The sequence below is a fragment of the Kogia breviceps genome, chromosome 14 (genome assembly GCF_026419965.1).
Source record: "Kogia breviceps isolate mKogBre1 chromosome 14, mKogBre1 haplotype 1, whole genome shotgun sequence".
Classification (NCBI taxonomy): domain Eukaryota; kingdom Metazoa; phylum Chordata; class Mammalia; order Artiodactyla; family Physeteridae; genus Kogia; species Kogia breviceps.
In genome coordinates, this window is record NC_081323.1 from 39813529 (window position 1) to 39840082 (window position 26554).

Here is a 26554-nt window from a genome sequence, read left to right on the forward strand (position 1 = left end):
ACTCTTATTGGATATATTGCATGCAAATCTTTTCCCATTCAGTAGGCAGCCTTTTCATTTTGTTGATAGTTTCCTTCACTGTGCAAAAACTTCTTAGTTTGATGTAGTCCCACTTATTTTTGCTTTTGTTTCCCTTGCCGAAGGAAACATATCCAAAAAATACTGCTAAGACCAATGTCAAAGCGATTACCGCCTATGTTTTCTTCCAGCATTTTTATGGTTTCAAGTCTTACATTTTAGTCTTTAATACACTTAGAGTTTATTTCTGTATATGGAGTAAGAAAGTGATCCAGTTTTATTCTCTTGCATATAGCTGTCCAGTTTTCTGAATACTGTTTATTGAAAAGACTATTTGCCACCTTTGTCATAGGTTAATTGACCATATGAATGTGGGTATATTCCTGGATTCACTATTCTGTTCCAATTGATCTGTGTCTGTTTTGTGTCAGTACCATACTGTTTTGATTACTATAACTTCATAGTGTAGTTTCAAGTCTGGGAGCATGATACCTACATCTCTATTTTTCTTTCTCAAAACTGCCTTGACTATTCAGGGTCTTTTGTGGCTCCATACAAATTTTAGCAATTATTTGTTCTAGTTCTGTGAAAAATGCCATTCATATTTTGACAGGGATTGCACTGAATCTGTAGATTATTTTGGGTAGCATGAACATTTTAATGATATTTGATTCTTCCAATCCATGAGCACAACATATCTTTCCACTTATTTGTGTCATCTTCAATTTCTTTCGTAAATGTCCTATAGTTTCCCCAGTGTCCTAAAGTCTTTTGCCTCCTGGGTTAAATTTATTCCTAGGTATTTTATTCTTTTTGGTGCAATTGTAAATGGGTTGTCTTCTTAATTTCTCTTTCTGATAATTTGTTATTAGTGTATAGAAATGTAACAGGTTTCTGTGTATTAATTTTGTATCCTGCAATTTTATTTAGTTCATTTATTAGTTCTAACAGAACTAGATTTAATAAATGGATTTCCTTCTCATATAGTCTGGGTGCCCTTTATATTGCTGCTTTTTCACTGTGTCCTGGGGTGGGGGGTGGGAGGGCGAGTCTGCACTTGGGCCCCTCAGCAATATCCCTCCCTACTGCAGGTTGCTGCTTCAGAGGAGGTGTTCCTATGGATACCATGTCTCCATCTTTCCTACCTGTTTCTCTGTGTCCTTCTACATGCAGCAGGTGTTCAGTCAGCCCTCGGATCTTCTTCAAGAGAATTGCTCTGTATGTAGGTGTAGACTCAACATGTCTGTGGGAGGAAGTGAGCTTAGGGTCTTCCTAAACTTGGACCCCTCTCCTATTCACTTCTTTATTATCTCTCTTCCTCTCTACCAGAAAGTATTCCTCTCTAAGATCACTGCTTTCTTCCAAGTGCTTAGAAAAATGTTTGGTACATGTTAGACACTTGATAAATACCTGATGAATTAATTAATCACAGACATAAAACGCCAAAAAAATGACCATTTAGAAAACACTAATCAGGAGGGAACTAAAAAGATGTTCTGGGTCAACTTCTTTATCATTTAATATTATGCTGTTAAAAATATGAAATCTGAAACCCATTTCTGAATTATCAAAACAAAACTAAAATGAAATACATTTTAGTCAATACAAACAGACCACAATTTGACTAGGAAGCAAAACAAAAACTGCTTCCATTTTAGCATCACCAGCCTTTGACAACATAAATCACTGTCTCTAGCACTCTGGGGCATGAATGACATCTGTGAATTTAAAAATCCTTTGATGGTAAAAGAAAAGAAGTTGCTCTTACTAACTTACATCCAGCATTGAATCCAAATAAACATATGACAAACATATTTTTCTCTCAGCTCTATCTTTTAAACAATCATAGAGTGAACAAGCCAAAACAGGATTTTAACAGCACGTTCTGCATGGCTAGATTGGACATTTCCACATGATTTTAAGGGACCGTTTGACTCTTGTTCTTATATTCTTTTTTCCACTCTGGAACTTGTATAGTAAACATAAAACATTTACCTACTTTTAAAGCACACTTTTTTCATCAAAGAATGAGAACTGATTGACCTGAACATATGATCTATGAAACATTAAACCCGATCTTTATTCCTCTGCACTTCATCAAACATTGAAAATGACCTATTAACTTCACCTAGCAGTAGCTACCATAGCTCAACTGTATAAATGAATTTCCCACACTTCTGGTAAAGAATTTCAAAAATCTGGTCCAATTAAAAAGATTTTGGCTTAGTCACATGGGCCAGATCTACATATGATGAGAAGTCTAAGCAGTTTACTTGTTCTTACACTCTGTTTCTAACAATGGACAATTTAGAGACAAATAAATCTAAGAAAAAGCCTAAGCTAATGGTAACTTCTAGAAAGCTTTAATCTTTAACCTTTTCAAGCATATGTCCTCTTTTGTTGATCAAAAAATTGTTCATGATATTGCCCTAATGTCATATATGTATTGAGAAACATGGACAACCCCCTCCCCCACAAATAGCTCAATTTATTGAGGGCTACATTATATATAGTACAATGCACCCATGTAACTAGCACCACACTCAAGATATTGGAAACTTTTCCATCAACCCAAAAGTTCCTCCAGGCCCCTCTGCCATCCTCACCTCCACACCCTACCCGGCACACATGCCAGCCACAAGCAATCATCTATCTACTTCCTGTCATGACAGATTAGATTGGCCTGTTTTGAACATCCTATAAATGAAATAACACAGCATGTATCCTTTTATGTATCACTTCTTTACACATCAGGATGTTTCTGAGATTCACCCAAGTTGTTTGTACTAGTACCTTGCTCCTTTTTCATTGCTAAGCAGTATTCCATTGTATGCATACTTCATAATTTGTTTATCTATTAATGTGGTGGATAATTGTTTTTTCCCAGTTTCTGTTATTATAACTAAAGCTGCTATGAACATTCATTTACAATCTTTGTGTGGATATATTTTCATTATCTCGGGGAAGAAAACCTAGGAATGAAAATGCTAGAGGCATATGGTAAGTGTATGCTGAACTTCGTAAGAATCTGCCAAACAGTTCTCTGTGAATGCACTAAAAAAATACATTTATTTTCTGATATAAAACTTTAATATTGAACATTTCAGACTTTAAACACCAGTTTCCTTTATCTGCCCCAAAAGATACCATCATGTTCTTCTGCATCTCCATGGAATTCAGTGTACGGAGCCATCTCACAATGGGCTAAGGAACAGCTGCTATACACAGCATGATTTTTTAATATGAAATACGGAACTAATTAGAAAAAGGATTCCCTTAACAGAGCCCCATGTGGGTACAAACGACTAGTAAGTCATATGACAAGGAGATAACTCTCTTCTATGAGAGTTTATATGAAGCATATACTTCCATATAAGGTGTTAGGTTTGAATTTTCTCAACAGTCTCCCTACATAAGACCCCAGAGAGCCTGTTCTCCTGTTACAGCTTCATGAGGCCTGTCTCCATGAGATAACAGCTGGAGGTTTCCACTAGATTACCTTATTTCCAGAGGCTACATTCTAAGTCGGATAAGAGAAGAAAATTGAGCTATCACTCTGCATTCTCCTGACTGGGATCTCTCCCAGTGAACTGGTTGGACCAAGCCATGCAGGGAAGTAAGACACCCATGGTTGAAATAAATATTCTGATTAAACTGTTCATCCCAACTTGGGAATAAAGAACCACCACTCATAAATAAATGCCCTAGTGATTCATTTCCAGGTTGTTATTTTCTGATTATGAACATAGGCAAGTCTATTATGAATATAAAATATAATAGGCCACAGAATTTGCATAGTTAAATAATCCTTCTCTCAAAGCCATTCACCCGAAAGGGTACATCTCCCCACCTCTTAAATCTGGGCTGGTCTGTGACTTCCCTTGACAAACAGTGTGGAAGAAATGATGGTATGGCTTTTGTACTCATTCACACTCTCTCCTTTGCTCTTTCTCTCTCTCTTTGAAACCCAAACTGGCCTGCCAGAAGGCAAGAAACACACAGAGGAGAAATGAGCCATCCCAGCTAAGGCCATTCTCAACCAATCAGCCCTTAGTATACACAACAGTTGGCCAGAGATACTTAAGTGAGCTCAGTTGAGATCGGTAGAACTTTCCAGCTAAGGGCAGTCCAAACTGATAGTCCACTCAATTGTGAGCTAAATAAATGGCTGGTGGTTTAAGCCAGGACATTTTTGGGGTAGTCTGTTATGCAGCAAAAGCTAACTGATACAGTAATCAGCTAGGGAAATAATTTCTTTCCCATTAGCAGTGCATAGAGTCCCCTCCTACAACTTTTCCTTATTCCCCGTGGCCCTGACTTTTGACACACTTTTCTGGCCTTATTTCCTACTTATCTATGTTCTCCTTTACCCCTATGCTGCCTGGTATGGGCTGAACTGTGTCTCCTCCAAAATTCTTATGTTGAAGCCTTAACTACCAGTACCTCACAATGTGACTGTATTTGGAGATAAGGTCTTTAAAGAGGTAATTAAATTAGAAATAGGCTCTTAGGATGGGCCCTCATCCAATCTGACTGGTTTCCTTATAAGAAGAGAAAATTTGGACACACAAACAGACACCAGGGATGTGTGTGCACAGAGAAAAGATTACATGAGGATACAGCAAGAAAGTGGCCATCTTCAAGCCAAAGAGAAAAGCCTTAGGAGAAACCATACCCAATGACACCTTGATCTTAGACTCTCAGCCTCCAGAACTGTAAGAAAGTAAATTTCTGTTGTTAAAGCTACCCAGTCTGTGATATTTTGTTATGGCAGATCTAGCAGACTAACACACTGCCTATGGGAGAAAAGTGTACAATAAATTTCCCAGCTTTTTTCCCTGACAATCACTCTGATAATTTCTGTCTTAAGCAAGGCAGGAAACCCTTCAAAAAAAGTCTTAAGCAAGCCCACTCCTGGCACATATCCAAAGAAAATGAAAACACTAATTCAAAAAGATACATGCATCCCAATGTTCATAACAGCATTATCTACACTAGCCAAGATATGGAAGCAACCTAAGTGTTCATTGACAGATGAATGGATAAAGAAGATGTGGGATGCGTGTGTGTGTGTGTGTGTGTGTGTGTGTGTGTGTGTGTGTGTGTATACAATCAACTACTACTCAGCCATAAGAAAGAAATTTTGCCATTTGCAACAACATGGATGAACCTGGAGGGTATTACACTTGGTGAAATAAGTCAGAGAAAGAAAAATACGGTGTGCTATCACTTACATGTAGAATCTAAAAAATAAAACAAATGAATGAACATATCAAAACAGAAACAGGGGCTTCCCTGGTGGCGCAGTGGTTGAGAATCCGCCTGCCGATGCAGGAGACACGGGTTCGTGCCCTGGTCCGGGAAGATCCCACATGCCGCGGAGCAACTAAGCCCGTGAGCCATGGCCGCTGAGCCTGTGCGTCCGGAGCCTGTGCTCCACAACGGGAGAGGCCACAACAGTGAGAGGCCCGCATAACGAAAAAAAAAAAAAACAGAAACAGACTCACAGATATAGAGAAAAAACTAGTTGTTACCAGTGGGGAGAGGAGTAGAAGGAGGGGCGAGACAGGTAAAGGGGTACAAACTACTATGTACAAAATTAAAAAGCTACAGGGATATATTGCACAGAACAGGGAATATAGCCAATATTTTATAATAACTTTATTTTAATTAAAAAAAATTTTTTTTGGCTGTGTTGAGTCTTTGTTGCTGCGTGCAGGCTTTTCTCTGGTTGCAGAGGGGGCGGGCTACTCTTCGTTGAGGTGCGTAGGCTTCTCATTGCAGTGGCTTCTCTTGTGGAGCATGGGCTCTAGGCACGTGGGCTTCAGTAGTTCTGGCACACAGGCTCAGTAGTTGTGGCTCACAAGCTCTAGAGGTCAAGCTCAGTAGTTGTGGCACACAGGCTTAATTGCTCCACAGCATGTGGGATCTTCCCGGACCAGGGCTCAAACCTGTGTCCCCTGCATTGGCAGGTGGACTCTTAACCACTGCACCACCAGGGAAACCCTACAACAACTTTAAATGGAGTATAATCTATAAAGACTTGAATCACTGTGCTGTACACCTGAAACTAATATAATATCATAAATCAACTATACTTCAATGAAAAAAATTAGGTAAACAGAAATTTCAAAAGAAAAAATTTTTAAACATGAAGAATTCATATTTGTTGTAAAAGAAATTTTTTAGATAACAAACAAAGTAAAATATAACCTCTCCACTTTGGGGGGAGAAATATAAAATAAATTAAGGAAGTAAAATTTCCACCTCCATACCATCCTGAGAGGGGATCCCTGCTGACATCTGGTATGTCTTCTTGCAGTGTGAACTTTAGCTCCTGCACTTCCCCACCGAATGGTAACCTCCCTAAAAGGCAGTGAGCACAGGTATGGGATATGGGCCCTTTTGCAGGTGGCACAGCATCCTAAAGCCCTTCTTTGTTTGCAGAATTTCTGGGTCTGTTTTAGCAGCTGAAAATGGCAGACAGTTACTCTTATAACTGATTTGAAAGCACACATCTAAGTAGAGGAGTTTATTGTTGTAACTGTTTAATGGGATTTTTACTATTGCTAGTCCTTCTGCTCCCATAGGAAATGCAGGATCACAGAGATGCATCAGACAGCAGGCGACAGTCTACACTTATCCTAGAAATCCTAGCCAAGGGCTTCTCCGTGGAGCAAACTGTCAGAACCACCCTTCGGTATATTTAATAAAAATAATGTCTCTCAATAATTGAGCACTTATTATGTGTCAGGCACCCTGTAAGAGCATGGGGTAGGTGTTGGTGGTGGTTTGTTTTTCTGTATCACATGAGAACTGTATCCTCACAGCAATGCTATAAGCTCCTGCCAAACCCTGAAGACCAAGCTAGACTGACCACAGTCAGTGATGAGTTCTGGTTGGTCCCTGAGTCAGGCCTGGTGACATTTGTTGCCCCTCAAGGATCAGCTTCTCAGTTTTCACAGACAAGGGCTCCCACCTGGCCCTCTACCCAGGGGGGACTATACTTCTAGATGCTCCTGTTCAGTGCATAAAGGTCCCAGGATCCCTAGTATATGTGTCTCCCAAAACTTCTCCTAACCTAGCTGGGAAGGTAAGAAAAGCCCTTGTTTCACCTACACAGAAAAAAGCCTCTTTCAGGAGGCCCTGCCTAGGCCCAGAAGTTATCTCCTACAGTCATAGGTGGCCCTGGGTCCTTTGCCTTAATCAATTTCCTGCTACTTGTTTAATCAGTCTCATATAAGTAGTTCTCCCTGTACTGTTACTTGGATGTTTTCATTCACTGCTCAAGTGTTTAATACATATACACACATATACACAAACATATATGTAGCTGCTTTCTACTCTGTTCTAATGAGGGTCAGGCAGAAAACACATGTGTCTCGTCCTATCCTCAAAGTGTCTAGGGGCTAAAGCAACTTTCTCTCACCTCCCAGGAACAATCTTTCAGCTTGTATTAGATGAGCACTCTAAGGCCATCTGTAAATGGTTAAAGAATAGTTGCTGAGGATTTACAGATAAGAGTTATTTACAAAAGGAAAAACCTACACAGTCCCCACTACTCTCAAAGGAATGGACCAGAGGTCAAAGATATTGGAAAAAATGTGACTTATCCCAGCAACCAATCCCGCCAAAATCATCTATCTTCCTCCTCACTCTCTCTCCACCTTCTGACTTCTTCCTGATTTTGATGCCTATGTCACAGCTTTCCCTTATATAAGAGAAGCATTTAAAAAAAATTGTCTACATAATTGAAAACAATGACTAACACAACTGAACACATGCATAAACCAGAGAACAGTACTAGTCATCACAACAAATGGGGAAGGTCACATGTTTGCTCTTTTCCAAAAGGCCCCCTTGGAATTCTGTTGTTTTCATTTGTTACAAGAATAAACTCAGTATATATTTATTTAATAAAAAAGAATCTATTAAATAATACATTATACACTGCAATATTCAGCTTAAACAAAAATAACCAAGATATCCTTATATGATGCTTACGTTATTCACTTTTTCTTAGGTGTTCAAAGGTAAACTTCACCTTTGCAGTTCTGTAAGTCACAGTCTAGGAGGGTTGACTGGTTTCTCTGCTCAGTGTCCACAAGGCTAAGATCAGGATGCTGGCAGGGCTGAATTCCTTTTCAGAGTCTCTAGGGGAAAATTCACTTCTAAGCTCATTCAATTTGCTGGCAGAATTTGGTTCTCTGTGCTTGTAGGACTGAGGTCCTAATTTCCTTGCATGCTGTTGGCTGGGGTTGTTCTAGGCTTCTAGAGACCATCCTTATCCCTTGGCTCATCTTTCTCCATCTTCAAAGCCAGCAATGACATGTGGAGTCTTTTTCATTCTTCTACTCTCTCTGACCTCTCCCTCCCTTGGAATTCTAACAAGTGGCTTTAACCCAACAGCCTGTGCAGTGGCTTTGCTTTGAATACCACCAACGCTGTTCTCATCACGGTTCCGAGGGAGTGACCTTAAGCAAGAGAAGTGTTTAGAGTCCAGTGCACCTATAATAAACCACCATGCAACTATATGATTATTCACTGGGTTGCTGCTTTCTCTTGTGGTGCAGTACCACAGTTCCAGAGTCACTACAGGACAAAACAATAATAAAAGCAAAAGGAGGAGGAGCCCTGAATAGCCAAAATAATCCTAGCAAAAAAGAACAAAGTTGAAAGACTCATACTTGATGATTTTAAAACTTACTACAAAGACATGGGAATCCAAACAATGTGGTACTGGTGAAAGAACAAGCATATAGAACAATGGAGTAGAATTGAGAGTCAAGAAATAAACTTATACATCATGGCCAATTGATTGACAAGGATGCCAAGATCATTCAATGGGGAAAGAAAAATTTCTTCAATAAATGGTGCTGGGACAACTGGATATCCATATGCAAAAGAATGAAGTTGAATCCTTACCTCACACCAAATTAAAAAATTAACTCAAAATGAATTAATACATAAATATAAGAGCTTAAAACCACAAAACTTTTAGAAGAAAATATAGGGGTAAATCTTCCTAACTTTGAGTTTGGCAATGGATTCTTACATTTGACATGCAACCGAAAACAACAACAATAAAAAATAGGGAATTTCAACTTCATCAAAATTAAAAACTTGTGTGCATTAAAAGACATTATCAAGAAAGTGAAAAGACAATCTATAAAATGAGAGGTCTCTGCAAGTCATATATCTGATAAAGATCAAGTATCCAGAATATATTAAAAAAAACTTTTCCAATATAATAACAAAAAGGCAATCAACCCACTTAAAAAATGGGTAAACAACTTGAACTGACATTTCTCCAAAGAAGGTATACAAACAACCAACAACCACATGAAAAGATGCACATCATTAGTCAACAGGGAATGCAAATAAAAACCACATGTTTTACCATTTCATACTCATTAGATGGCTTTAATAAAAAGAAAAAGAAAATAAGTGTTGGCAAGGATATGGAGAAACTGGAACTCAAGTACATTGCTGGTGGGAATGAAAGATGGTACAGCTACTGGGAGAACAGTTTTGTAATTCATCAAAAAGTTAAACATAGGGACTTCCCTGGTGGCACAGTGGTTAAGAATCCACCTGCCAATGCAGGGGACGTGGATTTGAGCCCTAGTCCAGGAAGATCCCACATGTCACAGAGCAGCTAAGCCCATGTGCCACAACTACTGAGCCTGTGTGCCACAACTACGGAAGCCTGAACACCTAGAGCCTGTGCTTCGCAACAAGAGAAGCCACCGCAGTGAGAAGCCCGCACACCACAATGAAGAGTAGCCCCCACTCACCTCAACTAGAGAAAGCTCGTGCACAGCAACAAAGACCCAACACAGCCAAAAATTAAAAAATAAGTTTATCAAAAAAAAAAGTTAAACATAGAATTAGTATATGACCCAGCAATTCCACTCCTAGGTACATCCCCGAAACAACTGAAAAGAAGGACTCAGATACATGTATACACATGTTCATAGCAGCACTATTCACAATAGCCAAAAGATGAAAACAGCCCAAATGTCCACTAATGGATGAATGGATAAATGAATTGTGGTATATACATACAATGGACATTATTATTCAGCTATAAAAAGGGATGAAACACTGATACATGCTATAACATGGAAGACTCTTAAAAACATTACGCCTAGCGAAAAAAAGCAAAGGTCAGGCGTTGTATGGCTCCATTTATACAAAATATCCAAAATAGGTAAATCCATAGAGATGGAAAGCAGATGGGCTGTTGCCACGGGATGAGGAAGGGTAAAGTGGGGAGCAACTGCTTAATGGGTAAGGACTTCTTTGGGGGTGATGAAAATTTTTATAATTAGGTAGAGGTCGTGGTTGCACAAGTTTGTGAATGTGCTAAATGACACTGCATGACTCACTTTAAAATGGTTAATTTTTGTTATGTGAATGTCACTTCATTTTTTTAAAAAGGCAGAAGGAAGAAGAAAGACAAGGCAGGCAAAGCAACGCAGGTTTTTAGCTAAGACCAAAGCCTTGGGAACAGCAGAAATAAGCACCAGGACAATAATAATAATAATAATAAATAAGCACATCTGCGGGTGCCGGCAGATGTGCTCGGAGGGAAGAAGCAGAGATGGTGTGAACACAGGAAAAGGAGGTGGTTCAATCTGGGGATGGTGTCCTAACAGAAGAATAGCATCTGTACGCAGTTTAGAATCCATAGAAATGGCCCTTTGTAAAGTCCCTGAAGGAAGGGCACCATGAGGACCACGAAGTAGAAGAAGTTCCTTAAAGGAAGGACAGTGTGGTACCTGAAGCTCCTCAAGGTCAATCCTTTGCAGACTCTTCATTCCCTTACATTTGTACAAGAGAAAGAGCAGAGGGTTACCGAGGAGAAGAAAGAGGTGAGTTAACATCTCCAATGCCAGGAAGCTAAATTGGATTTGCTTATTTTTTTTTCTCCCTTTTACAGAAAGAGACAAAACAAAGGGAACATTTCCATTGTAGGGGGAAAAGATCCACATTACAGGTCTGAAAAAGGTGCCCAATTCAAAATAGGAGAGTATGTAACATGTGTGGGGACATGAAATTCTATCTTTGGAATAAGTTCTTGCTGTCACAACCACACAAAGGCTCTTGGGAAATGTCATACAAAGAAGAAAGTAGTTTGGAGCCTCACAAACATCCCTGGGAAAGAAAAATGGGAAGGAACATATTATCTACAGTAAGACAGGTCCTACGTATGCAATATCTCCTTATAAAGACTTCCAATATTCAATGAAATCGGTGACACTGTGCTCGTTTTCCAGATGGCAAAACCAAGTCCCAGGCTTCAGAGCTCACATTCTTCCTCCTACACCATAATGCATTGAGCCAGGTGAGAAATTATAAAAGTCACCAGAAGCAACCTCCAGTTTTCCAGTAAACTTCTAATTGCTTGGAGAAGTGGGTGTGACTTTTATTTTTCTATTAGCTCAATAAGGGCTCTCAAACATCTCCAATGAGACAATGCACTGCATCTATCCAAATTCCATACCATTGTATTATCACTCAAGGAGTATACAAAATAATACCATTGCATCAATTTCCTGCTGCTTATTTTTTATAAGAGTAGCACCTTCTCTCTGCTCCCTGCATGCCCACTGTAAAAGCACATGGCCTGCAGCCATACAGGAAGGGTCAGTAGATCATGTCAGCACTTTTGCCAGCAGAGCCACTGGAGTCCTCATCAAACTGCTCTCTTCCTGCATTTGTGACATTTGATTCCCCCCACAGGCCACAAAATATAGCAAGGAACAAAGCAGCTGACCTGCAAGGTGGTCACTGCCCAAGGTCACCGGCTGGTTCCTTTCCTGGGAGGCTTTATTTTAGTCCTCAGGCCTCAGCAAGCTGCCCTTTCCCACCTGAGGACAGTGAAGACACATTACCTGCTCCTCTGTTCATTTCAAAAAAGTAGGCAAGGACTTTTCAAATGCAACAATTTCCACTGGCTTTCAACATTTCATTGATAAATCCAAAAAAAAGAAGATAAAATAAAAAGGATCAGGGAACTAAACTGGATTTATTTTTTTCTCCCTTTTATAGAAACAGACCGAGCAATGCAAACCTTTCCATTGTACGGGGAAAAAAAAAATCCATGTTTCAGATCTGGAAAAGATTCAGGCTGCCCAATTCAAAATAGGGGAGTGTGGAACACATGTGGAGACGAGAAATTCTGTCTTTGGAATAAGAAGTTCCTGCTGACACAACCACACAAGGGCTCTTGGGAAATGTCACACAAAAGCAATTTTAATGTCATGATGACTTCAAAAATAGCATACTCACAAGCTTCATGTGAAAAGCCCGGTCGAAGAAACTAAAAAATATAAGGGCAACAGCTAAAATTTTCTATACTGGACTGTTAGACCTTTTCCAGTTTCTTCAAATCTTTCAGGAAACAAGAAAGGACAAATAAGTTTGCTAATATAAACTTCTGAAATTTTCTTTGGCCTGAAAAACAGGATAAGCCTTCAGCATCTACTGAAGTAGAAAACTGACATTATTTCCCCAAAGGTATCACACTATAATTGTATGGTTTATGCTTTTCTTCTCTAGTATTTTATTTTAAAAATAAAGAAAAGTTGAAAGTTCTTGGTTTTTTTTACAGTGAACAACCATATTCCCACCACCTAGCTTTTTTGAATATTTAGCCTTTTATCCAGCTCTCTATCCATCAGTTCTTTTTTTTTTTTTAAATGTGTTTCACAGTAAATATGTTGCAGAGTTCAATACACTTTACCTCTAAACTCTTACACTGCTGGCATTTTAAATCTTTTCTAGTTAAAGGTTGTGACTTAGCAAGAGGAAAGAGGGAGAAGAAAGTAAGTGAAAGCTCATCACACACCTAGTTTCAAGCCCCACATTCAGATAAATTTGAGATTCTGGCAAAGGATGGAGACCTTCCTATGAAAACCGGGAGGAACAGGATTTGGCAGAATGCTGGCCTTGGCGGTGGTTAGGAAAGTTATCTTACAAAAGTCATGGTGCTGGCCCCATACCCTTCTTCACTCCTTCTAATCACCTTGGGAAAGGAAGTCCAGGTGGCCATGGAGACCAAGAAATGGAGCAACAGAGAGTCACCCTAGAAATGGAAAGATTGTGAGAAAAACCCTGCCGTTGGCCCAGGTGGAAAATTCCCTCTTATGGAGAGGACATCCCTACGTGGTAGAGGGATGTCCTTCTAGCAAGGGGAGTAAAGGGTTAGAAACTTCTTCTGCCTCTTTGGTTCTGCTCTCATCTCTCAATTATTCCACAAATCAAGAAAGGGAGGAGAACATTTGAGGCTGAGCCATGCCCACACCTTGGGGATGCCTCTAACAGTAAAGATTAAGTAAAGATAATAAAAAGTGGCTGGCAGGCCAGTACTGACCAGTCACTGTCTAAACAGAAGAATTCAGATTGTCTTAAGGGCTGCCCAGTCTAGCTTACCAGGTAATGGAGGGAAAATGAGCCACTGTGCAGAAGTGTGCCCAGGAATGAATGGTGTGTTCACGCCAGAGCATGCCCAGAGCATGGCTAGAGGGGGCAAGATACGTACAGCAGTGGCATTGGAGAGGGCCCCTGTGGCAGAAGTTCTTCCAACATTCTCTTCATACAATATGACTTTAACACTCTCCCACTGGGAGGTGGGCATTTATGTCTCCTTCCCTTGAAACTAGACAGGCTTGTGACTCACCAGTAACCAAATAATGTGATGGAAATGATGCAGCATGATTGTTAAGGCTACGTCATAAAGAAGACCTGCGTCTCACTTGTCAGGAGGAATAATCACACTGGAGCCCACGTAAGAAGTCCAGCTGCCTTGAAGCCGCCATGCTGTGAGGAAGCCCACAGTTTCCAATGAAGAGAGACATCATGGAGAATCCTGAGACTATATGGTGAGAGAAAGCCCAGCCAGCTTCCAGCTGCTCCAGCCTCTTGTTCTTTCAGCTTCAGATGCCATTTGAATGCAACTACCTGAGGGACCCCAAGCCAGAACAGCACAATGAAGCCCTTCTGGAATCCCTGACCCACAGAAAATGTGAGAGGTGAAAAGGTGGATGCTTTTGTTTCAAGCCACTGCATTTTGGAGTGATTCCTTACACCACAATAAATAACTAAAACAGACCCCAGCATATAAACTGGGTCATGATGATACCTGACTTCATACACGGCACAATCCAAGTCTTCAAACCTGGTATCAAACTAGCCACTACCTACCTTTCTTATAGTGTAGTTAGTACTTCAGCCTCATCAATTTACATGAAAGTACCCAAACTCTTCCAGAACCTTCTCCCGCAACACACATTATATACACATATATATATAACATTTTTCCATTGCCTACGATGCCCTCTTTTCCTTTTCAAAATTTTTCTACATTCTACCCTTCATTCAAGACTCAGTTTCTCCCAAAAAGTGACCCTATAATTCTGCACCCCTTAAGGTTATCAGTGATATCTTAGCTGCCAAACCCAATCATTTTAATCATAATTCATGCCTACAGGGCGTTAAGTCTCAAATGGAAGCAGCAATGGAGCATCAAGGACAGATCAGCTCACTTTCTTTGGAAAACAATGCCTCCTCTCTTCTTTATTGAATGGGATTACCAAGCTGGGAGATTCAAAAGTGCTGACCAAAAGTCTTATCTAAAGGAAGTAAGCCTCTTACTAGAGTTTTTCTATAACATTCTGAAGTTGCACTGTCCAATGTAGTGTCATTGGCCAAAGGTGGTTTTGAGCACCTGATTTAAGGCTAGTCTGAACTGAGATCTGTTGTAAATATAAAATATACACAGATGAAAATTCTTTTTTTTAAAAAAGTTAAAATATAATTAATAATGTTGAATGTTGAAATGGTAAGAATTAGGATATGCTGGGCTAAAATATATATTGTTAAAATTAATTTCAAGTGTGATCCTGGACTTCCCAGCCTCCAGTTCAGCCTGTTGTCACAACCTATTTTTTTTTCTTTTTAAATTTAAAATTACTCATGCTGCTCACATGCTGTTTCTATTGGACCAAACTTTTGTGCTATACTGAGTTGAAGGTGCCCAAGGAAAGACCATATATTTCCATAAAAGTTTTAGGAAAATACTTTTAAGGCAAAGGTGAAATGTTTGGATATAAAATTTAAAAGGATGGTTAAAAGAGGTGGTGGTGGAAAGAGGAGAGAAGATGGCGAAAGAGTAAGACGTGGAGATCACCTTCCTCCCCACAGATACATCAGAAATACATCTACACATGGAACTGCTCCTATAGAACACCACTGAATGCTGGAAGAAGACCTCAGACCTCCCAAAAGGCAAGAAATTCCCCACGCACCTGGGTAGGGCAAAAGAAAAAAGAATAAACAGAGACAAAAGAATAGAGAAGGGACCTGCACCAGTGGGTGCGAGCTGTGAAGGAGGAAAGGTTTCCACACACTAGAAGCCCCTTCACGGGCGGAGACTGCAGGTGGCAGAGAGGGAAGCTTCAGAGCCACGGAGGAGAGCGCAGTAACAGGGGTACGGAGGGCAAAGCGGAGAGATTCCCGCACAGAGGTTCGGTGCCAACCGGCACTCACCAGCCCGAGAGGCTTGTCTGCTCACCCGCTGTGACAGGCGGGGGCTGGGAGCTGAGGCTTGGGCTTCAGTCGAATCCCAGGGAGAGGACTGGCAGCGTGAACACAGCCTGAAGGGGTTAGTGCACCACGGCTAGTCGGGAGGGAGTCCAGGAAAAAGTCTGGACCTGCCGAAGAGGCAAGAGACTTTTTCTTCCCTCTTTGTTTCCTGATGTGCGAGGAGAGGGGATTAAGCGCACCACTTAAAGGAGCTCCAGAGACGGGCGTGAGCCGCGGCTATCAGCGCAGACCCCAGAGACAGGCATGAGATGCTAAGGCCGCTGCTGCCGCCGCCAAGAAGGCTGTGTGAGAGCACAGGTCACTATCCACACCTCTCCTCCCGGGAGCCTGTGCAACCCGCCACTGCCAGAGACCCGGGATCCAGGGACAACTTCCCCGGGAGAACGCATGGCACGCCTCAGGCTGGTGCAATGTCACGCTGGCCTCTGCCGCTGCAGCCTCGCCTTGCATCCGTGCCCCTCCCTCCCCCCGGCCTGAGTGAGCCAGAGCCCCCAATCAGCTGCTTCTTTAACCCCGTCCTGTCTGAGTGAAGAACAGGTGCCCTCCGGCGACCTATACTCAGAGATGGGGCCAAATCCAAAGCTGAACCCCAGAGCTGTGCGAACAAAGAAGAGAAAGGGAAATCTCTCCCAGCAGCCTCAGAGGCAGCAGATTAAAGCTCGACAATCAACTTGATGTACCTTGCATCTGTGGAATACCTGAATAGACAACGAATCATCCCAAATTGAGGAGGTGGACTTTGGGAGCAAGATATATTATTTTTTTCCCCTTTTTCTCTTTTTGTGAGTGTGTATGTATATGCTTCTGTGTGAGATTTTGTCTGTATACCTTTGTTTTCACCATTTGTCCTAGGGTTCTGACCATCCCATTTGCTTGTTTTTTTCTTACTTTTAAAATTTTTTCTTCTTAATAATTATTTTTTACTTTAATAACTTTATTTTATTTTATCCTACTTTATTTTCCTTCTTTCTTCCTTCCTTCCTTTCTTTTCTCTTTCCTTCTTTCTTTCCTCTTTCTTTCTTTCTATTTTTTATCCCTTTTATTCTGAGCCGTGTGGATTAAAGGCTCTTTGTGCTCCAGCCAGGCGTCAGGGTTGTGCCTCTGAGGTGGGAGAACCAACTTCAGGACACTGGTCCACAAGACACTTCCCAGCTCCACATAATATCAAATGGCGAAAATCACCCAGAGATCTCCATCTCAACAACAAGACCCAGCTTCACTCTACGACCAGCAAGCTACAGTGCTGCACACCCTATGCCAGACAACTAGCAAGACAGGAACACAGCCCCATCCATTAGCAGAGAGTCTGCCTAAAATCCTAATAAGACTACAGACACCCGAAAACACACCACCAGACAAGGACCTGCCCACCAGAAAGATAAGATCCAGCCTCATCCACCAGAACACAGGCACTAGTCGCCTCAAACAGGAAACCTACTCCACCCACTGAACCAACCTTAGCCACTGGGGACAGACACCAAAAACAACGGGAACTACAAATCTGCAGCCTGGGCAAAGGAGACCCCAAACACAGTAAGATAAGCAAAATGAAAAGACAGAAAAACACACAGCACATGAAGGAGCAAGTCAAAAACCCACCAGACCTAACAAATGAAGAGGAAATAGGCAGTCTACCTGAAAAAGAATTCAGAATAATGATAATAAAGATGATCCAAAATCTTGGAAATAGAACAGAGAAAATGCAAGAAACATTTAACAAGGACCTAGAAGAACTAAAGAGGAAGCAAACAACGATGAACACAATAAATGAAATTAAAAACACTCTAGATGGGATCAGTAGCAGAATAACTGAGGCAGAAGAATGGATAAGTGACCTGGAAGATAAAATAGTGGAAATAACTACTGCAGAGCAGAATAAAGAAAAAGGAATGAAAAGAACTGAGGACAGTCTCAGAGACCTCTGGGACAACATTAAACAGACCAACATTCAAATTACAGGGGTGCCAGAAGAGGGAGCAAAAAAGAAAGGGACTGAGAAAACATCTGAAGAGATTATAGTTGAAAACTTCCCTAATATGTGAAAGGAAATAGTTAATCAAGTCCAGGAAGCCCAGAGAGTCCCATACAGGATAAATGCAAGGATAAACATGCCAAGACACATATTAATCAAACTATCAAAAATTAAATACAAAGAAAACATTCAAAGCAGCAAGGGAAAAACAACAAATAATATACAAGGGAATCCCCGTAAGGTTAACAGCTGATCTTTCAGCAGAAACTCTGCAAGCCAGAAGGGAGTGGCAAGACATATTTAAAGTGATGAAGGAGAAAAACCTACAACCAAGATTACTCTACCCAGCAGGGATCTCATTCAGATTCATTGGAGAAATTAAAACCTTTACAGACAACCAAAAGCTGAGAGCGTTCAGCACCACAAAACCAGCTTTACAACAAATGCTAAAGGAACTTCTCTAGGCAAGAAACACAAGAGAAGGTAAAGACCTACAAGAACAAACCCAAAACAATTAAGTAAATGGGAATAGGAAAATACATATCGATAATTAACTTAATTGTAAATGGATTAAATGCTCCCACCAAAAGACACAGACTGGCTGAAAGGATACAAAAACGAGACCTGAATATATGCTGTCTACAAGAGACTCACTTCAGAACTAGGGACACATACAGACTGAAAGTGAGGGTATGGAAAAAGATATTCCATGCAAATGGAAATCAGAAGAAAGCTAGAGTAGCAAGTCTCATATCAGACAAAACAGACCTTAAAATAAAGACTATTACAAGAGACAAAGAAGGACACTACATAATGATCAAGGGATTGATCCATTAAGAAGATATAACAATTATAAACATTTATGCACCCAACATAGGAGCACCTCAACACATAAGGCAAATACTAATAACCATAAAAGGGGAAGTCGACAGTAACACAATCATAGTAGGGGACTTTAACACCCGACTTTCACCAATGGACAGATCATCCAAAATGAAAATAAATAAGGAAACACAAGTTTTAAATGATACATTAAACAAGATGGACTTAATTGATATTTATAGGACATTCCATCCGGAAACAACAGAATACACATTTTTCTCAAGTGCTCATGGAACATTCTCTAGGATAGATCATATGTTGGGTCACAAATCTAGCCTTGCTAATTTAAGAAAATTGAAATCGTATCAAGTATGTTTTCCGACCACAACGCTATGAGACTAGATATCAATTACAGGAAAAGATCTGTAAAAAATACAAACACATGGAGGTTAAACAATATACTACCTAATAACGAAGTGATCACTGAAGAAATCAAAGAGGAAATCAAAAAATACCTAGAAACAAATGACAATGGAGACACGACGACCCAAAATCTATGGGATGCAGCAAAAGCAGTTCTAAGAGGGAAGTTTATAGCAATACAATCCTACCTTAAGAAACAGGAAACATCTCAAATAAAAAAACTAACCTTGCATCTAAAGCAATTAGAGAAAGAAGAACAAAAAATCCCCAAATTTAGCAGAAGGAAAGAAATCATAAAGATCAGATGAGAAATAAATGAAAAAGAAATGAAGTAAACGATAGAAAAGATCAATACAACTAAAGGTGGTTCTTTGAGAAGATAAACAAAATTCATAAACCATTAGCCAGACTCATGAAGAAAAAATGGAGAAGACTCAAATCAATAGAATTAGAAATGAAAAATGAGAAGTAACAACTCACACTGCAGAAATACAAAAGATTATGAGAGATTACTACAGGCAACTCTATGCCAATAAAATGGACAACCTGGAAGAAATGGACAAATTCTTAGAAATGCACAACCTGCTGAGACTGAACCAGGAAGAAATAGAAAGTATGAACAAACCAATCACAAGCACTGAAATTGAAACTCTCATTAAAAATCTTCCAACAAACAAAAGCCCAGGACCAGATGGGTTAAAGAGGCGAATTCTGTCAAACATTTAGAGAAGAGCTAACATCTATCCTTCTCAAACTCTTCCAAATGATAGCAGAGGGAGGAACACTCCCAAACTCATTCCATGGTACCACCATCACCCTGATACCAAAACCAGAGAAAGACATCACAAAGAATGAAAACTACAGGGCAATATCACTGATGAACAAAGATGCAAAAAACCTCAACAAAATACTAGCAAACAGAATCGAACAGCACATTAAAAGAATCATACACCATGATCAAGTGGGGTTTATTCCAGGAATGCAAGGATTCTTCAATTTATGCAAATCAATCAACGTGATACACCATATCAACAAACTGAAGGAGAAAAACCATATGATCATCTCAATAGATGCAGAGAAAGCTTTTGACAAAATTCAACACTGATTTATGATAAAAACCCTGCAGAAAGTAGGCAAAGAGGGAACTTACCTCAACATAATAAAGGCCATATATAACAAACCCACAGCCAACACTGTCCTCAATGGTGAAAAACTGAAACCATTTCCACTAAGATCAGGGACAAGACAAGGTTGCCGACTCTCACCACTCTTATTCAACATAGTTTTGGAAGTTCTAGCCACAGCAATCAGAGAAGAAAAAAAAAAATAAAAGGAATCCAAATCGGAAAAGGAGTAAAGCTGTCACTGTTTGCAGATGACATGATACTATACATAGAGAATCCTAAAGATGCTACCAGAAAACTACTAGAGCTAATCAATGAATTTGATAAAGTAGCAGGATACAAAATGAATGCACAGAAATCTCTGACACCAATGATGAAAAATCTGAGAGTGAAATTAAGAAAACACTCGCATTTACCATTGCAATGAAAAGAATAAAATATCTAGGAATAAACCTACCTAAGGAGACAATAGACCTGTATGCAGAAAATTATGAGACACTGATGAAAGAAATTTAAGATGATACAAATAGATGGAGAGATATAGCATGTCCTTGGATTGGAAGAATCAACATTGTGAAAGTGACTCTACTACCCAAAGCATTCTACAGATTCAATGCAATCCCTATCAAACTACCACTGGCATTTTTTAGAGAACTAGAACAAAAAATTTCACAATTTGTATGGAAACAGAAGACCCCGAATAGCAAAAGCAATCTTGAGAATGAAAAATGGAGCTGGAGGAATCAGGCTCCCTGACTTCAGACTATACTACAAAGCTACAGTAATCAAGACAGTATGGTACTGGCACAAAAACAGAAATATAGATCAATGGAACAGGATAGAAAGCCCAGAGATAAACCCAAACACATATGGCCACCTTATCTTTGATAAAGGAGGCAAGAATATACAGCAGAGAAAAGACAGTCTCTTCAATAAGTGGTGCTGGGAAAACTGGACGGGTACATGTAAAAGTATGAAATTAGAACACTCCCTAACACTATACACAAAAATAAACTCAAAATGGGTTAAAGACCTAATTGTAATGCCAGACACTATCAAACTCTTAGAGGAAAACATAGGCAGAGCACACTATGACATAAATCACAGCAAGATCCTTTTTCACCTACCTCCTAGAGAAATGGAAATAAAAACAAAAATAAACAAATGGGACCTAATGAAACTTAAAAGCTTTTGCACAGCAAAGGATACCATAATCAAGACCAAAAGACAACCCTCAGAATGGGAGAAAATAGTTGCAAATGAAGCAACTGACAAAGGATTAATCTCCAAAATTTACAAGCAACTCATGCAGCTCAATAACAAAAAAACAGACAACCCAATCCAGCAATGGGAAGAAGACCTAAATAGACATTTCTCCAAAGAAGATATACAGATTGCCAACAAACACATGAAAGAAAGCTCAACATCATTAATCATTAGAGAAATGCAAATCAAAACTACAATAAGATATCATGTCACACCAGTCAGAATGGCCATCATCAAAAAATCTAGAAACAGTAAATGCTGGGGAGGGTGTGGAGAAAAGGGAACACTCTTTCACTGTTGGTGGGAATGTAAATTGATACAGCCACTATGGAGAACAGTATGGAGGTTCCTTAAAAAACTACAAATAGGACTACCATATGACCCAGCAATCCCACTACTGGGCATATACCTTGAGAAAACCACGATTGAAAGAGAGTCATGTAACAAAATGTTCATTGCAGCTCTATTTACAATAGCCAGGACATGGAAGCAATCTAAGTGTCCATCAACAGATGACTGGATAAAGAAGATGTGGCATATATACACAATGGAATATTACTCAGCCATAAAAAGAAACAAAATTGAGTTATTTGTAGTGAGGTGGATGGACCTGGAGTCTGTCATACAGAGTGAAGTAAGTCAGAAGGAGAAAAACAAATACTGTTTGCTAACACATACATATAGAATCTAAGAAAAAAAATGTCATGAAGAGCCTAGGGTTAGGATGGGAATAAAACACAGACCTACTAGCGCATGGACTTGAGGATATGGGGAGGGCAAAGGGTAAGCTGTGACTAAGTGAGAGAGTGGCATGGACATATATACACTACCAAACATAGGGTGGATAGCTAGTGGGAAGCAGCCACATGGCATTGGGAGATCATCTAGGTGGTTTGTGACCACCTAGAGGGGTGGGATGGGGAGTGTGGGAGGGAGGGAGATGCAAGAGGGAAGAGATATGGGAACATATGTATATGTATGATTGATTCACTTTGTTGTAAAGCAGAAACTAACACACCATTGTAAAGCAATTATACTCCAATAAAAATGTTAAAAATAAAATAAAATAAAAGAGGCGGTGGCGCAGTGGATAAGAATCTGCCTGCCAATGCAGGGGACTTGGGTTCCATCCCTGGTCCGGGAAGATCCCACATGCCGTGGAGCAACTAAGCCTGTGCGCCACAACTACTGAGCCTGCGCTCTACATCCCACATGCCACAACTACTAAAGCCCTTGTGCCACAGCTGCTGAAGCCCGAGCACCTAGGTTTTGTGCTCCACAGCAAGGGAAGCCACTGCAATGAGAGGCCCACACACCGCAATGAAGAGTAGTCCCCGCTCGCTGCAACTAGAGAGAGCCTGCGCACATCAACGAAGACCCAACACAGCCAAAAAAATAAATAAATAAATAAATATTTTTTTAAAAAAAAGAGGTGAGAATAAAAAATAACAGAGTTAATATTTATGCTTGGAAATGTTTCTAGCAAGAATAAATGCCAACCATACAGTCACACAGTATACTTGCCTCTTTTCAGGGCACTGAAATCATTATCCATGATGAAATTCATATAAGGAAAGCTTTGAAATTTCAGATTTTATTTATTTTTTAACTCTAATATATGTAGCAATTCTACTAACTGAAAATTACCTAGGTGTCTCACTCACTGAAAATTATATAGGTGCAATCACTTTAGGACTTAGATATTTGAAGCAGTAACTTATGACCTATTTAAGGGAAGAAAATGAATTTATACAGCTTCCGAAAGTATGTAAACTTGCACCAGGAAAAGGCCTAAGGGATGAAAAATGTGCCTGCATGAGTGAGGAAGTGAGTGAGAGATCACGTGTCTAGGTAGAGAAGACACTCCAGTGTCTTGTTCAGATATCACTGGGTACCTTTTAACTGTCCTGTGTGCCTACCTCCCAGCTTTTGTGTGTTTTGCTTCTAAAGATGGCACTTGCAAATTTCTTAAGAGGAACAGCCTTCAACTTCTAGAGCTGCTTCACCTGCCGATGCAGAGTCAAGTGCTCCCCAGTTTACAGTCCCTCTCCCACCAGCCCACAGCCAATGGCTGAGGCAGGGATGGGAAAGCCCAGCTCCTTACCTTGAGCAGAAGGAACAGATTCTCAGGAGCAATTACACTCCAGAGCTCCCCCGGGGATCAGGCTGAGGCAGAGACATTGCCTGAATCACCCCTCTGCTTGGCTCCCTCCTTCTCCCTTACCTTCCCCAGCTCCCTAGTTCTCTTGGGAGCACTGCCTTAATAAAACACTTGTGCAAAAATCTCACCTCAGATCTGCTTAGGGAAGCCCAAGCCAAGAATGTTGTGATGTATGAATGGGCCCTAAGAAAATGTGAAACAGGATTCTTATTGTTGTTTTTGTACCTCAGATAATAGTTTCTATAACACTTAAGTATTTTAAATAACTGCACAGTTTAATAAGCAAGAAGTAGCTTTGCTCCTAAAGACCATTGCATCAGCCCTAGAACAGAGGTCTTAGCCCAAGAAAAAAGATGCTAATAACTGGCACAGCATATATATCTCCAGGTGTGAAAGAAGTTAAGGGTAGCGTGTAAGGCTCCAAAGTAGAAGTAAAAATAAAGAGAAGTCAGCTTAAAGTTTGGTGAGCTTCATAACTGACACTGATGTTATCGATTCTGTACATAATCAATATTTAATAAAAACAAGTTCAAGTCATTCAGAAAGCAAGAAAGCACCCCAACATTAGGTAAATTTCCCCCAAAAAAGAGTATACCTTCCAAACTGAAATAGAACAGGGCAGTAGGTATCAAGGGTTGTTTTCTTGCTTTTCATGAAACTTGAAGACAGCTTTTGGTTTAACTAAGCTAATAAATTCCTCTTTACGAAGAGTCATTCTGAAGCTAGAAATTTAAGAGTGAAGATAATTCATCTCATTTTGTTTTCTATAAATATTTCCTATTTTAACACTGATAAAAAGCTAAATTGAACGTAACATAAATAAGAGAAATCTAAAATACACCTTTTGCCATTACAGGGATTAAAATATATTCTGAATGCCTACTGTGGATGTAATAGTCCTAAGAAAAAAAAACCCACTTAGAACTAATGTACAGCTCACTGTTGGAATCATGGCAAAATAAAGCAGGCTTTCAAGATGAAACCAGAAAGGTTCAGATACCAGGGTCTAGATAGTTCCCATTTTAAATATGGGAAGACATTATAAAAGAACCCAATTTCACTTCAATATAAAAAAAACTCATCATAAAAGGTATCCAACAATTGAATGTTGCTAGAGTGGGATGTTTTTAGTTTTAGGAGAGGATAGCACAAAATACACAAGAATTCTCTCTTTGGGAAAAGGGCAAGCCTAACACAAAGATAACAATCAAACAACCTGGTGACATGTGGGACACCAGGTCCAATCAAGTCCTAACATGTGTGGGGATGGAAGATTAGCCCACATACTATGTTAGCTGTTCCAGGACCCAATGCCATCTAAAGTCTTTGTAAAATCAAATGCATGGCATTTATACCACTTAATATAGAGGAAATCATTCTTGGAACTTACAATATAGAACAAATAACTTCTAAGCTCTGTTCTTTTTTTTTCTTTTGGACTCTTAAATCAAGTGTTTATTTTCACTAAGTACCTAATTCTTCATAGGGACAATTTATAATCCAGCTGATAAACAATGACTTATTTTTTTAAGGATAATACAACTATTGTACAGAGAAAGTGGATAGTCCAGAAAAACATTTTTTTAAAAAAAGAGTAAAAAGCAGACATTGTGTCTACACTGATTTAAAGTCCCTTCTGAATTATTCAGCACCCCCTACTCCGATTTGCCTGCTAAGACATGGTTTATGAGTCATCCGTGGGGAACAGTAAAATATACTGCACTTGACTAAAAATAAGTAGGAACATTTAATAATAAATCTACTTTCTTGATAGTCTTGGGTCATCATTAAATACTGATCACTTGGAGAAGTGTTGGGTTGTGTGATGCTTCCCTCCCCTCACAGAAAGGCCAGAAGAAAATCAGCCACGGGCCCTGCCAGAAGATGATGGAATATCTGACATGACATGAAACACGGAGAAGAAAATAATATTGATTTTAAATGCCTGGAACCTGGAGTTCACTTATCAAGATGAACAGCAAAGTTGCTGGTTATCTTTTCCTTGTGATCACTATAAAATGACTTCTTGTCCCTTGAAGTAAGAAATGACACATAGTCCAAATTTTTTACTTATAACACCAAGTAGAAAATAGCAATTTGACAAAGGGGTCAGAAAAGAACATTTGCCAGGATTCTGGCTCTTGAATAAAGCATAGGCAAGTTATTGTTTGTAAATAAGAAGAACTGTGCATATATATTTTCGACTTCCATTTTAGCATTTCTTTAAAGATTTGTAAAATGGAACTTTAGAGGAACATTGGAAGGATTTAATTACATCATCCTTATAGGTAGTTGCCATAAAATGGAGGGTAGACTACAACTGACAATGATTTTTCCCATCTGTGAGAATCTTCTTAAACAAAATGTGCATAAGATTAAAAACAAGTCACATACATTTCTCCTCAGAAAGAATTACAGAAAACAGCAACTTAATATCTGATGCTTACTAAATGCAGGCAATACTCCCACAGATGGCAAACAGAAAATCCAGCAGAAAATGAAGTACCCAAGGTTGGTGGAATGAATAACCTTGAATCTAGAAAATGCCAGGAGTTGAACACTCCACCACATCAAGGAAAACATCTGTGAATCAGTTTTGAGAGGCATTTCAGATGGGACATCAGTGTGAATGAAGGGATTCATTTTACAGACCGAAAGTTCTAGAACCCCACACCTAGCAACTTACCCACTGTGTGCAGAGTACTTACCAGATGTCTGAGGATTGACTGAAGGTGACGTCCACTTAGTCAAATCACAGCGCTGTCCTCTGTGGAGGAAGGACACAGATCAGAGAAAACTCAATGTGAAAGAAATTTCGAATTCTCATGGAAAGAAACAGCCCTTTGCACTTCAAAATCAAAACCTATAATATTCTTTAAAACACATGAGGAAGAGACATTAATAAATTAGTGACATTAGTTTCTAAATGGATGACAAAAACAGACATCATCAAATCAGAAATCTTAGTGCTATACCCAGCCTATAGGGTTTATACACTCTCTCTACTAAGATGCTGATCTACAATTCAACCTCTTAACCTATCAAAATAATTAAGCGGCAGTTGAACAACAATGATATCCAAAATGTTCTAGAAGTAGATATAATGATCTTTCCCTGGTTGATAGTGAAACTGATAGTAATTTTAAGAAATCTTTC

At 39.6% G+C, this 26554-nt stretch overlaps 1 protein-coding gene across 7 annotated transcripts in view; it reads right to left on the reverse strand.

The window, feature by feature from the left end:
• The window catches only part of PLCB4 (phospholipase C beta 4), a 436230-nt gene that overhangs the window by 250807 nt on the left and 158869 nt on the right, over positions 1-26554 (reverse strand). For all 7 annotated transcript variants that reach the window (XM_067012117.1, XM_067012114.1, XM_067012118.1 and 4 more), the window contains one exon: positions 26107-26165. The gene's annotated coding sequence lies outside the window, so the exon portion shown is untranslated. The remainder of the gene's footprint in view (positions 1-26106; positions 26166-26554) is intronic.